The sequence below is a fragment of the Pelmatolapia mariae genome, linkage group LG7, assembly GCF_036321145.2.
Source record: "Pelmatolapia mariae isolate MD_Pm_ZW linkage group LG7, Pm_UMD_F_2, whole genome shotgun sequence".
In the NCBI taxonomy this organism is placed as follows: Eukaryota; Metazoa; Chordata; class Actinopteri; order Cichliformes; family Cichlidae; genus Pelmatolapia; species Pelmatolapia mariae.
In genome coordinates this window covers 44132122-44144313 of record NC_086233.1, presented here as the reverse complement: position 1 = coordinate 44144313, position 12192 = coordinate 44132122, and the positions used below count along the sequence as shown (strand labels likewise).

The following is a 12192-nucleotide window of genomic DNA, read 5'->3' as shown; positions in this document are numbered from 1 at the left end:
AAAGTACAGCATGGGTGAATGTGTTCAAGCTTGTGACTGGTACTGCAGTAGTTTAGAAGAGATTGCGTATCTGTGCTTTAACGTAACCGCTGTCAGCAAGAAGTGTGTGTTGTGTGTAGCTACAGTTAGAAGATAAGATTGGACCAGAAACAATTAGCTTACAGTTCAGATACAAAATGTACAGCAAGAACATGAAGAATATGTTGTGACTGGTTTATTCATCTTGACTTCTCTAAATACAGAAGCTACAGTATGAGCAACCCTTTTTGTTTGTTTCTAGCCATTATATGTGCTGAGACTACTCTTCGTTATACTAGTATCAAGGGGTCATCCACTGTTTTTCCTTTTACAGCAATTATTTTTCAGTGATTAGATTTAACTCCACTTGTTGAATTCAATTATTAAGAATTTTTCTCTGTTTTAAAAAACTGCAACATTTATAATACAGCCATGAAAATAAATAAAACAAAATAAACACAAAAGAAAAAAACTGTGTGATCCGTGAAGATGTGTGACAAAAATTTATTCATTAGCCTGACCTAGAAGAAAGTAGAGATGCACTAAAAAGGAAAAAAAATGCCCAGGAGGAACATCTAAAAATCATTTTCCAGCCAGTTTCTGGCATCAAATTGAAAGTGCAATTGTAGCACAATATCACAATGAATGTTAAGAAGTTGAAGCAAAACAACATTTTATAATCTTAAGATACTAACATAAGTAATCTTAAAGCTTAGCCAACATATAAGGGATTAAAGTCCTAATATCCAGTTGGGAGAATTATTCAGCATTTTGCACTATTTCACACCAATCACTGAAAGGTAACATCTATAAATGCTACAAACACTGTAGCTTCGCCATGTTGAAAGCTACAACATTAAAGGGACACAGTGTTATTGCTTTCTCTCTTCCTCCTCTCTCTCTCTGCACCTTGAGGGTTTCGTCCACTTTCTGCTCCTGCTGTAATGATTTCTCCACACTTGTTCGGGCACATGCTTGTGTTTGAACTTGAAATATAGCGAGAATTACGAAAGAAAGTTGCTCCGAATGTGCTTTCACGTTGTCTTTAAGTTGTCTGGCTCGGATTCCCGTTCATAACTATTTGAGAATTCACTCTCATTACTTATTATTGAAAACAATTTTCTACACTCTCTCACACGCGCACACGCGGTTGTGTCCTCTCATATAGTGGAAGTCAGATTAAGAGCAAAGCGGGGGCACCTCGATTACAGCAGTAAAATGACCCGCTTCACACAAAGTTCACCTCATTTTGGTTGCAAATTAAATGTCGGCTCTGGTTTAGAGAGCTGGGTAGGTAAGCCTTATAGAATACCAATATGCTGTGGCCATTCTTCTGCATTAATTTTGTTTAACAAAATCAATTCAACTCAGGTTTTGCTGTTATTATTATTGTTATTATTATTATTAGGCAGTGTAGCGGTTAGCACATTTGCTTAGCAAGTAGAATGCTGATGGTTTGATTCCAGCCTGAGACACAAATCCCCCTTTACGGTTGTGCCAGGATGGACAACCGGTGTAAAACTCTGCCAGATCAAACATGTGGAACTGCCTGTTGTGGTGACCTCTTGTGTCAAGAAAGCAGTTGAAAGTGGCTTATTTATCACTGAAGTCAGATATATAAGTCAGAATCACTGGTAACTACTCATTACCAGTGATTCACCTAGGCTTGTGGTGTGAGCCTTGATCACAGTGTAATCATCCTATACTGAGAGTTGGTCAGGACCTCTTGCTGTTCCATTTTAACAGAGTGATCCTCCTTTTGCAGAAAACTTGATAGCATGGCATTTGTTTGCTGTATCTAGAAGTAGTCTAACTTCTCACAGGAAATTAACATTGTGAAAGGGAAACTATTACTTACTGCCCATAAGCCTATGTAAACAGCAAGAGTGAAAAGTCTAAAACTCTAAAGCAGTGATCCAGGACAGGATTTAAACCCCTATGTTATGTTAAAAGGGTAAATATGGCAATAAAATGGGACACCAAAGGACGATGACAGTGTTATTTTGTTCAAAATGTGATGAGCGAGAGTGTTTTTGAGGGGAATGCATTTTTTAATGTGCTTAGTCCACCGCCCCTCAGGGAATTAGGTCTGTTGACCTGTAATGGTAACTTTTAAAATGAAAAACACAACCTTCACAGTTATTATTCTTTTTCTTTTAAAGAAGACCAGCTGTGTATGTATTTGTTATTCTTTTACAGTCTACAGAATAATGTTTTTCTGAAACAACATGGAGTTCTGTCAGTAATAATACTCTCAAACCCCCCTTCACTGTTAGATCTCTACTTGTTCACCAGTGGCACTTATCCCACTGCTGTGATGGTCCTTTCCAATTTAGCTTAAATGTGGAAAGCTGACCTGAGCCTGGTCCATTTAATGTCATTATATCGGAAGACTGAAATACACACTCCCTTCCACTACCTGCGCCTCCCCTCTAACTAAATCTTCTTTTGGCAACTGCTGACAACGTTTACTACTTGCTGAAGAAGATAATGAGTAGTAAAGTGCATGTTAATGCCATCATATATAGATCAGTGGTCCCAGGTAGTGATGGCACCAATTTACAAATGTAAACTACTAACATGTGCAACCAGACATGCTTTCAGCACATGCATATGCACATTCACCACACTGCATGTTACAAAAAAAAGAAACTGCTTTAAGTCTTCTGTGATATATGTACATAGCACCAATATGTGCCCAATGTAAACAAGACTGTTCATGAAATACCTTAGAAATACTTTTAGATGCTGTTCACCAACTGCAAACTGCATACATATAGCCTAATTTGAAGCTGGTGAGAACCAACTACAGACTGCATAAACTATCAGGCAAAAATCTCTGGAGCTTCCTCCAAAGGAAAAAGAAACTCTGCTATGAAATCACACCCAAAAGACTAGACTCTTGGCCAGAAAGTGTCAATTGCAGTTTCTTATATGGTGTCTGGTATGTTAAATTATTATCATACGAATGTGATACATTTCATATACACTGCTGAACTCTCCCACGGTACCATACAATTAAAACCTAAATTGCTGCAAGATGAAGACAGACAAGGTGGACTGCAAAGAACTGATAAACCTAAATTTGTTTCAAAGCATGTTGGACACAGGTGTTTTTTGTTTTATTATAGACAATTAGACTCAGGTGGTCATGAGTTATGCAATGACTAAAATTAAGTGATACCAATAAAGTCCATGTACTAATCACATTCATGAAGGTGTAAAACATCCACCAGGTGCACCCAACAGGTGCAGAGAAACTAATAGCAGAGAGATGAAGCTGTTAAATAAGCATGTCTTTAAACACCTACACAGTCCTGAATAGAGATATAATCAGGCACTGTTAGTGGAAATGCCTGTGTGGGTAGACCACTGGTGTATCGAGGCTTTAGGCACTTGAAATTTGTCCAAAACTATTTATTGAGATCAGTTTAAGGATAAAACATTGTCATGAATAATTTGTAACCATGGAAAGTGAGATGTACTGCCATTTTAAACACAGTTATTGGTAGTACAAATGACTTGCAATCTTGTTGCCTTTGTTGCCTTGTTTCCTACAGTCAGCTCAAAGGGACTTTGGTTCATCAAGACACTAATAAAATCACAATCAGGGGGACTGGCAGTCTGTTAGCAGTTTACAATCGAATGGGGTCACGTTTTCAATTATATGTAGTCTATTTATGATATGTGAATGAGTAAGATAAACTGGAAAAAAAATCTTTGTTGTCTATGAGACACAGAAATTGACATTAAAAGGTAATTATCTGCAATCCTTTGTCAGTTTGTCAACGAGTGACTGCAGTCAGTCTTAGTTGGACTGTGACTGTTTGGAGACAGGTTGTCCCCCATCACCCAACCTCTGCAATCACCTTGCATTTGAAAGTGGTTGCCCAGAGGTCGAGGGTTTGACATGCTTTACCTAGAAAATGAGTGTAAAGCACTGGCCAGAATGCAACAGTGATGACACAGGATGGTCTTGGAAAAAAAACAAACAAAAAAAAGCAAGTTTGGACACTTGTTTTTCTTGAAATCTTTTAAAATGTACCTAGACACTGCTGGCTATTTAGGCCACCATCAGCCTAATTAAATTTTTTTTGTGTTGCTTTTTTGTTTCAGTCTGAAACATTCCACTTGCTCAGGTGAATGGTAACAATTTGGCTGTGAAAGTGAAAATATATATGTACCATATATAACAAAATGTCATCAAGTTAACTACATGAATTTGTTGGTCCCTCCTTATACTGAATGTGAAAAACAAGCAAGGGTAGTCCTTATCTTCTAAATCTCATTCTACCCCTGCTCAGCACTACTATTTATGTTCCACGATACTGTGGTCTTGACAGTTAGAAACGATTAGGTAAAACACTGACTTTCACATTTTGCATGTATACATACATATTTTCTTAAGCACTGATCCAAAAATAAAACTGTGTGCATCATCCACAATGATTGCAAATATTGCCAGTTTGATTTAGCCTATGTTTTCACTCTCAGCTGATGTTGATCATAGTGCAGACTTCAGTATGCTTGGGAGGAGGAAATGATGCAGGAATTGCTCAATAGATGCTAAAAAACTCACTTTTCTTCAAAGATGATGGATGGCAGTTGTCTGCAATAAATACCTGTGGTGACAGAAAAATATTCCACATATTAAGACTGGATCATGTTTCACATTGTATTGCCTAACAGGTGTGGAAATCTCAATGCTCAAATGCATGTCAGAGATCGTGCATAAACTGGTCTCAGAAATTGACTCTGATGTTTGGTCCCGTGCTTTTTTGACAAATGCAAATTGATGCTGGGCTAAGCCAAGCATCACAGGGAAGAAAATATGAAATTAAATTAAGAGAAAATCTGTTACTTGGCAACTATTTAATTTTTCTACTATTTGACTAAGGCAAACTATGCCACTCTTTCAGTATACAGTTTCAGCTGAGCAACAAGTTAACTCCAGTCTGGTAAAATTGCTTGTTTTTCGCAGTTATTTGTGTTCCTAGAGGAAAAGACAATGAATATAATGGCCTTTTCAATGATACAACATAACAGTGTAAATTTTAAATACTCATATGGTGCCTTTCTACTTAATTTGAGCATTCAGTGAACATTTCAATTCTACCAGCTACAAAATCCTACACAATCCCTGCAGTTACATCCTTTGCAAAATGCTGGGAGCATCTACAGTAGATGGACATGTAGTATTTGTCAAACCTAACCTCCTCCCAAATTTTGTAGGTGTTTTGCTATGTGTGCCAGGAATCAGAGACACTCTACTGAAGTTAAAGAAGTGTTGTTTGCCCTAAATGATGAAAGTAAATGCTTAATATTTTGCTAAATAAAAATCAAAGGTGATTTAAAGTTATACCTCTGAAAATATATCAGTCAAAGCATTCATGTACAAAAATCTGGATTTTTCCATAGGTATATCTCCCCACTTTCTCCTGGAAGCAGTTTCATTCGGCTATGGTTTAGTCTTAAAAACTACAGTTCACTGTGTGACATAGAAAGAAGAAAGATAATGCTTCCGTTTTCCATTGTGAACACAAGCAGTGTTGACTCATCCGCTTCCATTTTCTGGGTATATATACAGTACAGGAGAAACTATATTATTACCAGCAAATTCAGCAATGTGTTGTGTCACAGTAATTACAATGTACATGGCTTTTTTTTTTTCTTGTTTTAATGGAGGCCAGGCTTCTTTCAAGAGGTGAAATTAGATTCTTCAGAAGTAGATTAAATTTGATGATCATGTCATGCAGTTCCTAAATTATACCAAATGAAAATTCAGTCTAAGATGTAATGATTTTTTTAGCCAAACTTTAATTAAACTGATAATATACAGTAGAGCAGGGCGATATGACCAGAAATATTGATCACGATATACAGGGAGAGGTGAGAATATGAAAGTTTGTGATAACAATATAATTGACACTAGACAAAATACTTTACAACTCCACAACTTTATTAGTGCAAAAAAAAAAAAAACCCACATCAATGTATTTTCACTTAAACAAGCAGCTGTTTTTTTATGTGCATTAAACTTATATAAAAATTTAACAGTGCAAATGCAAATTCCGTGCTGACAGTTTAACCAAAAGGCATTTCCAGTGTAAATTGGCCGACATATCCTCAGCATAACCATGTATAATATCCACAAAACTTAAAAAGAGGTTATACACACACATTACGGTAATATTATGTTGAAGCACAGTACGTATCACTCCGCGAGGCTCCTGCCTACGATAGCCGTAATGCTCCAACAATCCATCAAGCGGTGCGGCTTCGAAGCTTAGCAAAGTCGTACTAAAACATTTGACAGATTTTCGAGCGCCGTGTACCACATAAAATCGTTTAGAGGTCAGTAAACACAACCAGAACTCATACATAAGGCACACGGGATTATAAGGGGCACTGTCGATTTTCAGAAAAATCAAAGGATTGATTTTAAGTGTGCCGTATTTTCCAAAACACACGGTAATAACGACGGACTGCTAGCACGCTCTACCAAAAATAATGCTTTGTTGTGTATCTGACGGACGAAAGCTAAACCAGTTCCACAGCACTGAAGTTGCAGAATTTTTACAAACCAATTCTGGTTCATCCGTTTCATTCAACGATCCACTTTCGCCCTTCTCATTCTCCGTTGCCGTCATGCTTTTTCTGCCATGTGCAAATGAAAACAAAGGCACTGCGCATGCGCGTTTTACCCATATTCTATCGCGATATTTCATTTTCTTGTCGTTGCCCAACGTTATACCGGTATTACCGTGAACGGTATGATATGGCCCAGCCCTAATATACAGTGCACTTGGTGAGTTGCAATATCAGGAGAGGGACACACTTATTAATGTAACACGATCCGCCCCACATAATGCAAAAAACCCTGCCAAAATGACACATCCACAAAATACTAATACTGATAAGACAGAGAGACACATCATCTATATCATTCCCAGCTACAAGTATGAAGAAAAAAAGCTTGTCTATATCTTCCCCTGACAAACACTGGCTGATGAAGTCTATGCAAATATATATTTCTGTTACCTCCAAATTAAAATAAAAACAACTTTTAGAAATACTCTCGAACTGTTTTCTCTCAATTTAAGTTAATGATGTATCTATGTAGCCCCCCACACATACATCGATTTGTAAGAATGCACAAGTCGCAAGCCTGACCTTGTGTTTGTGTGCTTATGTAGCCCACATGTCTGAGTCGTAAAGGCCAGGTAAATGTGGCAATGCTGACATGAAACTATATTGAGGCAAATTAAATTTAAGATGACTCTAATGCAATATTGTTTCAATGCATTCATGGTTATAAATTCCAAAATGTTCAGCATGTGACAAGGATGGGAAAAAAAAAGCCCAATCTGTAGTGATGTAATGGTCTAGGTATTGCTCTATATCAGTTGGATGAATGAAGGGACAGGGCTATTAATGCAGAGTCATAATCAATAGCTTAAGTCATCATCAACAGAAACAAAAATGCCAAACCTTACAAGTGATTTACAACTGAGTTATTTTTCCATATGTGCAGTATATCTCAAGTATTATTTCTCTTTCTTTCTTTCTTTCTTTCTTTTTTTAAAGGGGGTCAACGGAGAAGGAAGTGAGGTCAGGGATTGGTGAATCATGTGCCAAAACTGTAACAAACAAGGATCAAATGTTGGCCTAGTGATGCAACAAAATATAGAAAATATTTATACAATTTCCAGTTTAAAAGATTTATATTTACTCAGCAAGCCAAAAAAAACTTAGAAGGGGAAGAGAAGGGATAGTGTGCGTTCATCCTTCCTGGACAATTGCTGAGTAATATCCTTAACATCAAGCTGCTGTGAACTACATTTATAGACTCATGTGAGCACATCAAGAAGAGTGGAGACAAACGCTATCGACAAAACGATAGTAAAACAAAAGTAAAAATTAAAGATTTATTTAAGAAATGAAGGCTGATATCATATTTCCGTATCTATGTCAACTACAATGCAAAAAAGACTGTCATGGGGGAAGGTAGTGTTGAGAGTAGGACTCATTACAACTCATCAGAGCTCATTATAATAGATAAATGACTTTAACATCAAATAACAGCAGTAAGAAACCCTGCAGATTTCAGTGTTGTGTTTTCTCTACGAGCACAGCAGAGAAAACACAGTTAGTCTCATTTTTCAAAAATAATAGCAGCCTTAATGATTACTGTACCTGTGTTATTATTCCCAAAATCAGGTATCTATGGCTAATAGCCTTACATTTTAATGTCTGACTCATATCAGATTTATACCACTATGAATACACTGAAATATGCCTGCACTGATAAAATTAAGAGTAGATAAGATTATTATGTTAGACAAGTTAAATACATTTTTCTTTATTTTATAGTAAAACTGGTGTTTTAATCTGTGTCACAATGTTTTGATTAGTCACAATCAAACAGGCAAGACTTTGAATATACACCTAAAATCTATTTTAGTCTGTTAGGAGTTCATTAGGTTTGTTTGCTGGTCATTCACTGTTATAGTGCCAATAAACAAACTGTAAAGGTTGTCTTTTACTGGATGGTTATTAAAGATAATGATTTACAGCAGTGTGCAAAAGTCTTATTAAGCTACCACTCATTTCTTTCTTGTAAAAATGTGTGATTATTGGTTACTAATGTTTATCTAACAGGCCTGGATATTGTATGGCTTTAGGTCATGAGTAAAAGTGTCTGACTGAAAATATGACTGACTGCATTTAGTTATGATTATCATTTTGAGAGTTTTATATTTACACACAAACTCCAGTTAGTATTTAGCGTTCAAAACAGCTCTAACCACCTTTTCATGTAGCAGAAGTGCTAAATTGGGTCTAGCTAGAGAGTACACTTGGATGAGAAGCTCCAATTCACACAACTTTTCAATGCTAGTCCACCACTACGGACACAATTAGCTATCAATTGCTGCAACTAATTTGCCAACTTCATTTCATGGATCATGGTAAATCATGAAACCACATCAGTAATAACTGGTATTTGCTATAATGGACTTGAGAATAACTGCCGTGAAATTTGAGGAAAAATGAGTTGTTAATTTCTCATTTGGTGATGGGCAGTATCAGGACTTCTTTGCTGTGGGTGGAGAAGCTTTCTTGGGCAGCATGAGTCACTCTTGGATGCAAGTCATCCACTGCATGACAAGCTTTTACTGCAGGCAAGTAAGGTAAAATGACTCCTGCTAGCCACATTTAAGTCTATCCCCTGCTTGTGTGTATGTGTGGATGAGAGAAATGGGGAGAGGCTATTTAAAAATTACCAAACAAACCAATCAATATGTTATTTGAAAATATGGAGTTTTGAACCTTTAACTTTTCAGCTTAGCATTTAACAGTAATGCATCCTGGAATATGTTCCGGATGCAGTCTTTCATGAGCCCTAAAACACTTCTAAAAGCTTCACTGAGTAAAATCATATCCCTGTTGTCAATCTGAAAACTCATAAATCCATACTTGTAATGCATGGAGACTTCTCAGCTTCAATACTCACCAATAATCTGGTTGAATATATATTTTAAAAAAAAATGATTTTTGATTACCATTGTCAGCATGACAGAAGATGTGCAATACAATCAAATAAAATGTGAGCCACAGTTCTGCACCTGTTTTTCAATAAGCAGCAGTAACAGCCTGCCTTGCCTAAGTGCTGCAAAGGAATTATAAATGAAACAGAAGCAGAAGGTCTACCCAAGGTGGGGTAATTTGATTTATCTTTTATTATTTTTCCATCCTCTGGCGTTATCGCGGTTTCTTCTCTGAAATGGGAAATGTGATAAATATTGATGTACTTTACAGGAAATGTAGGCAGGCATATGCGAGATGCAGGTCTTGGCCTATCTATCACATGTTTTCCTATGGAGAGTGTGGATATTTCTGTAAACTGACCCTCTGCCAAAAGAGCCTCAAAAGAGGTTTCCATGCTTTAAAAGCTCTTTCTGAGGCTTATTAGCTTATCCGCACACCTTCTCAGTCATCTATTGTCTCGGGCTTCCTGTCAGTCTTTCACCACTATATTCTCTCTCATTTGTTCTCTCCCTTTTTCAGCCTTCCACAAGCAGTCTTCTCTACCATTATACGTAAGCTTCCCCTGCACACGCTTTCTCTTGGTTACTCTCACCTCTCCCTTCTAACAATAGCTCCTCTCCGTTCAGAGTTTATAGACACAAGAGTAAAAGTGGAACAGTGAAAAGATTAAAAAAAAGAAGAGCCTCATCCAGCCTATAGAAGGGTCCAAAACAGCTGCCTCAGCTTTGCTGATGCTTACACAGGATTTCCAGTTGTGATTAGCGTAATGTAATGCTAAAGATAATTTATAACCAACACAGAAAAAAGTCATACATGGACATCTGCAAGTGAATCATTTAAATGAATGCTTGATCACTTTTTAAGTCTTAGATATTGCATAAAGGTAATCAGGTAAATCAACATGCCACAAAGCCCCCCCCCCCAATCCACCATGCATGCACACACACACACACACACACACACACACACACACACACACACACACACACACACACACACACACACACACACACTTTGTTCACGCCAAGAATATCTTGACTAGAATATAGGTATGAAGGCAAACATCCAAAGAATCGAATCCAAGTCCTGCCTTGTTGTATCACACCTTCATTAGCAAACAGACATACATGTTGCATAAACAGAAAAAAAGGGGCCGCATACATGAGAATATATTTGAGTGCACTGAATGTGATGAATTCTTTACACTTAGAATCACAAACTGTCTTCTTCTTATTACAAAGTATTGTCCTGTCAGCATTTCTGAACGGCTAAAACTAATGCTATCACTCACAGTTTAGACCATGCAAACTTGTCTGGTTCTGAAAATAACAGCAGATCAATAGCAAGTATCAAGTGGAGCATTTTTCCCCCCCAAGCCTCTAACAGCACGGACAACACCGCTGGTGTCGGCACACATTTTTGTTCCCTGCTTCTTTTTCTACGCCTGCTCATACTACCCAGCTAGCCTATTTACATTTCACCTCCTCTCCATGCCCTCAATAGCTTTCTCTGCATCATTTAACTGCACTCCATTCCATAATCTGTGCTGCCTGCACCTGTCAATATGTTGTGAAAAGTAAATAAGGTATGAAGTGCAAGGAAAGGAGACAAATATGTGGAAAGAGAGTAAGTGGGTGAGATGGAGACAGATCTCCTTACCAGAGCTCTAATGAAGAAAATCCAAAAATTACTTGTTTCATTCCACAGCGGCTGCTCATTAAATCCAGTATACTGGGGAAAGGGTTGAAGATTCCATCGAGATGCTGCCTCAAGAGGAGGAAAAATGAGATTCTTTAATGGAAAGATTCTGGAGAGATGTTAAAAATGTGGTAAATATGCATAAGGAGAAGGATCTGATATCCAAGTCTTGAGCACTTCACGAGTCCTTGCCGTCAGCTGCGAAGCCACATGTCTGCACACACTGACACATGCAGTTCACACGGGGAATCGCACACATACAAACACGTAGGGAGGGTGTATCCTGTGTAAGTCTCAGCTAGGCTGAAAGATTGGAGGAGAACGAAGGAGGGATAGAGACAGAGAAAGAGAGAGACGGAGAAAAGCAGGGAATCTGGAGAGGGGCAAGGTGGAGGGAGGAGCTGCAGCATGATGAGAGATTGAGAGAGGGGAGGGGAGCAAAGAGTCTCTCCATTCCTCCTTATTTCGCCCTCAATCTGAATTGCAGTGTGAGCTGCACAAATGTAACAGCAGGAGCTAATGAAATTATTTCACCATATCTCCATCTGAATACACTGTGGGTGATGTTAAACAACTAAATATGGGGATGAAAGTGAAAAGCATGGAAGCTGTTTTAATCAGATCTGTTTGTGCATCTGAGCGCTGAGTAATGCCCTTTGCTCCTGCTCAGAGCCGGACAGATAAACAAGCTGGGAAGATGGCTGAGAAAGATGAGAAAGGGAGGAGGCTGATGCAATGAATAGATAGGCAATATCTAAAACTGACTGGGTGGACTAGTGAATCAACAAACTCCATATCAACTAACTTTGCAAACAACTATTACAGCAGCTCAACTCACAGCATCTTCCAGCTCTCACTAGGGTTTGCCGTTTATGACGGTAGATGCAGTTTGATTTATGCTCATGCAGTGTATACAGTGCATAACAT

General features: G+C 37.9%; 1 protein-coding gene across 1 annotated transcript in view; it reads right to left on the bottom strand.

Annotated features, from left to right (window-relative positions):
- lingo1a (leucine rich repeat and Ig domain containing 1a) overlaps nucleotides 1-11574 on the bottom strand; it is a 122918-nt gene extending 111344 nt beyond the window's left edge. Inside the window, exon 1 of the mRNA XM_063479234.1 lies at nucleotides 11227-11574. The gene's annotated coding sequence lies outside the window, so the exon portion shown is untranslated. The remainder of the gene's footprint in view (nucleotides 1-11226) is intronic.
- Between the last annotated feature and the right edge of the window lie 618 nt (nucleotides 11575-12192).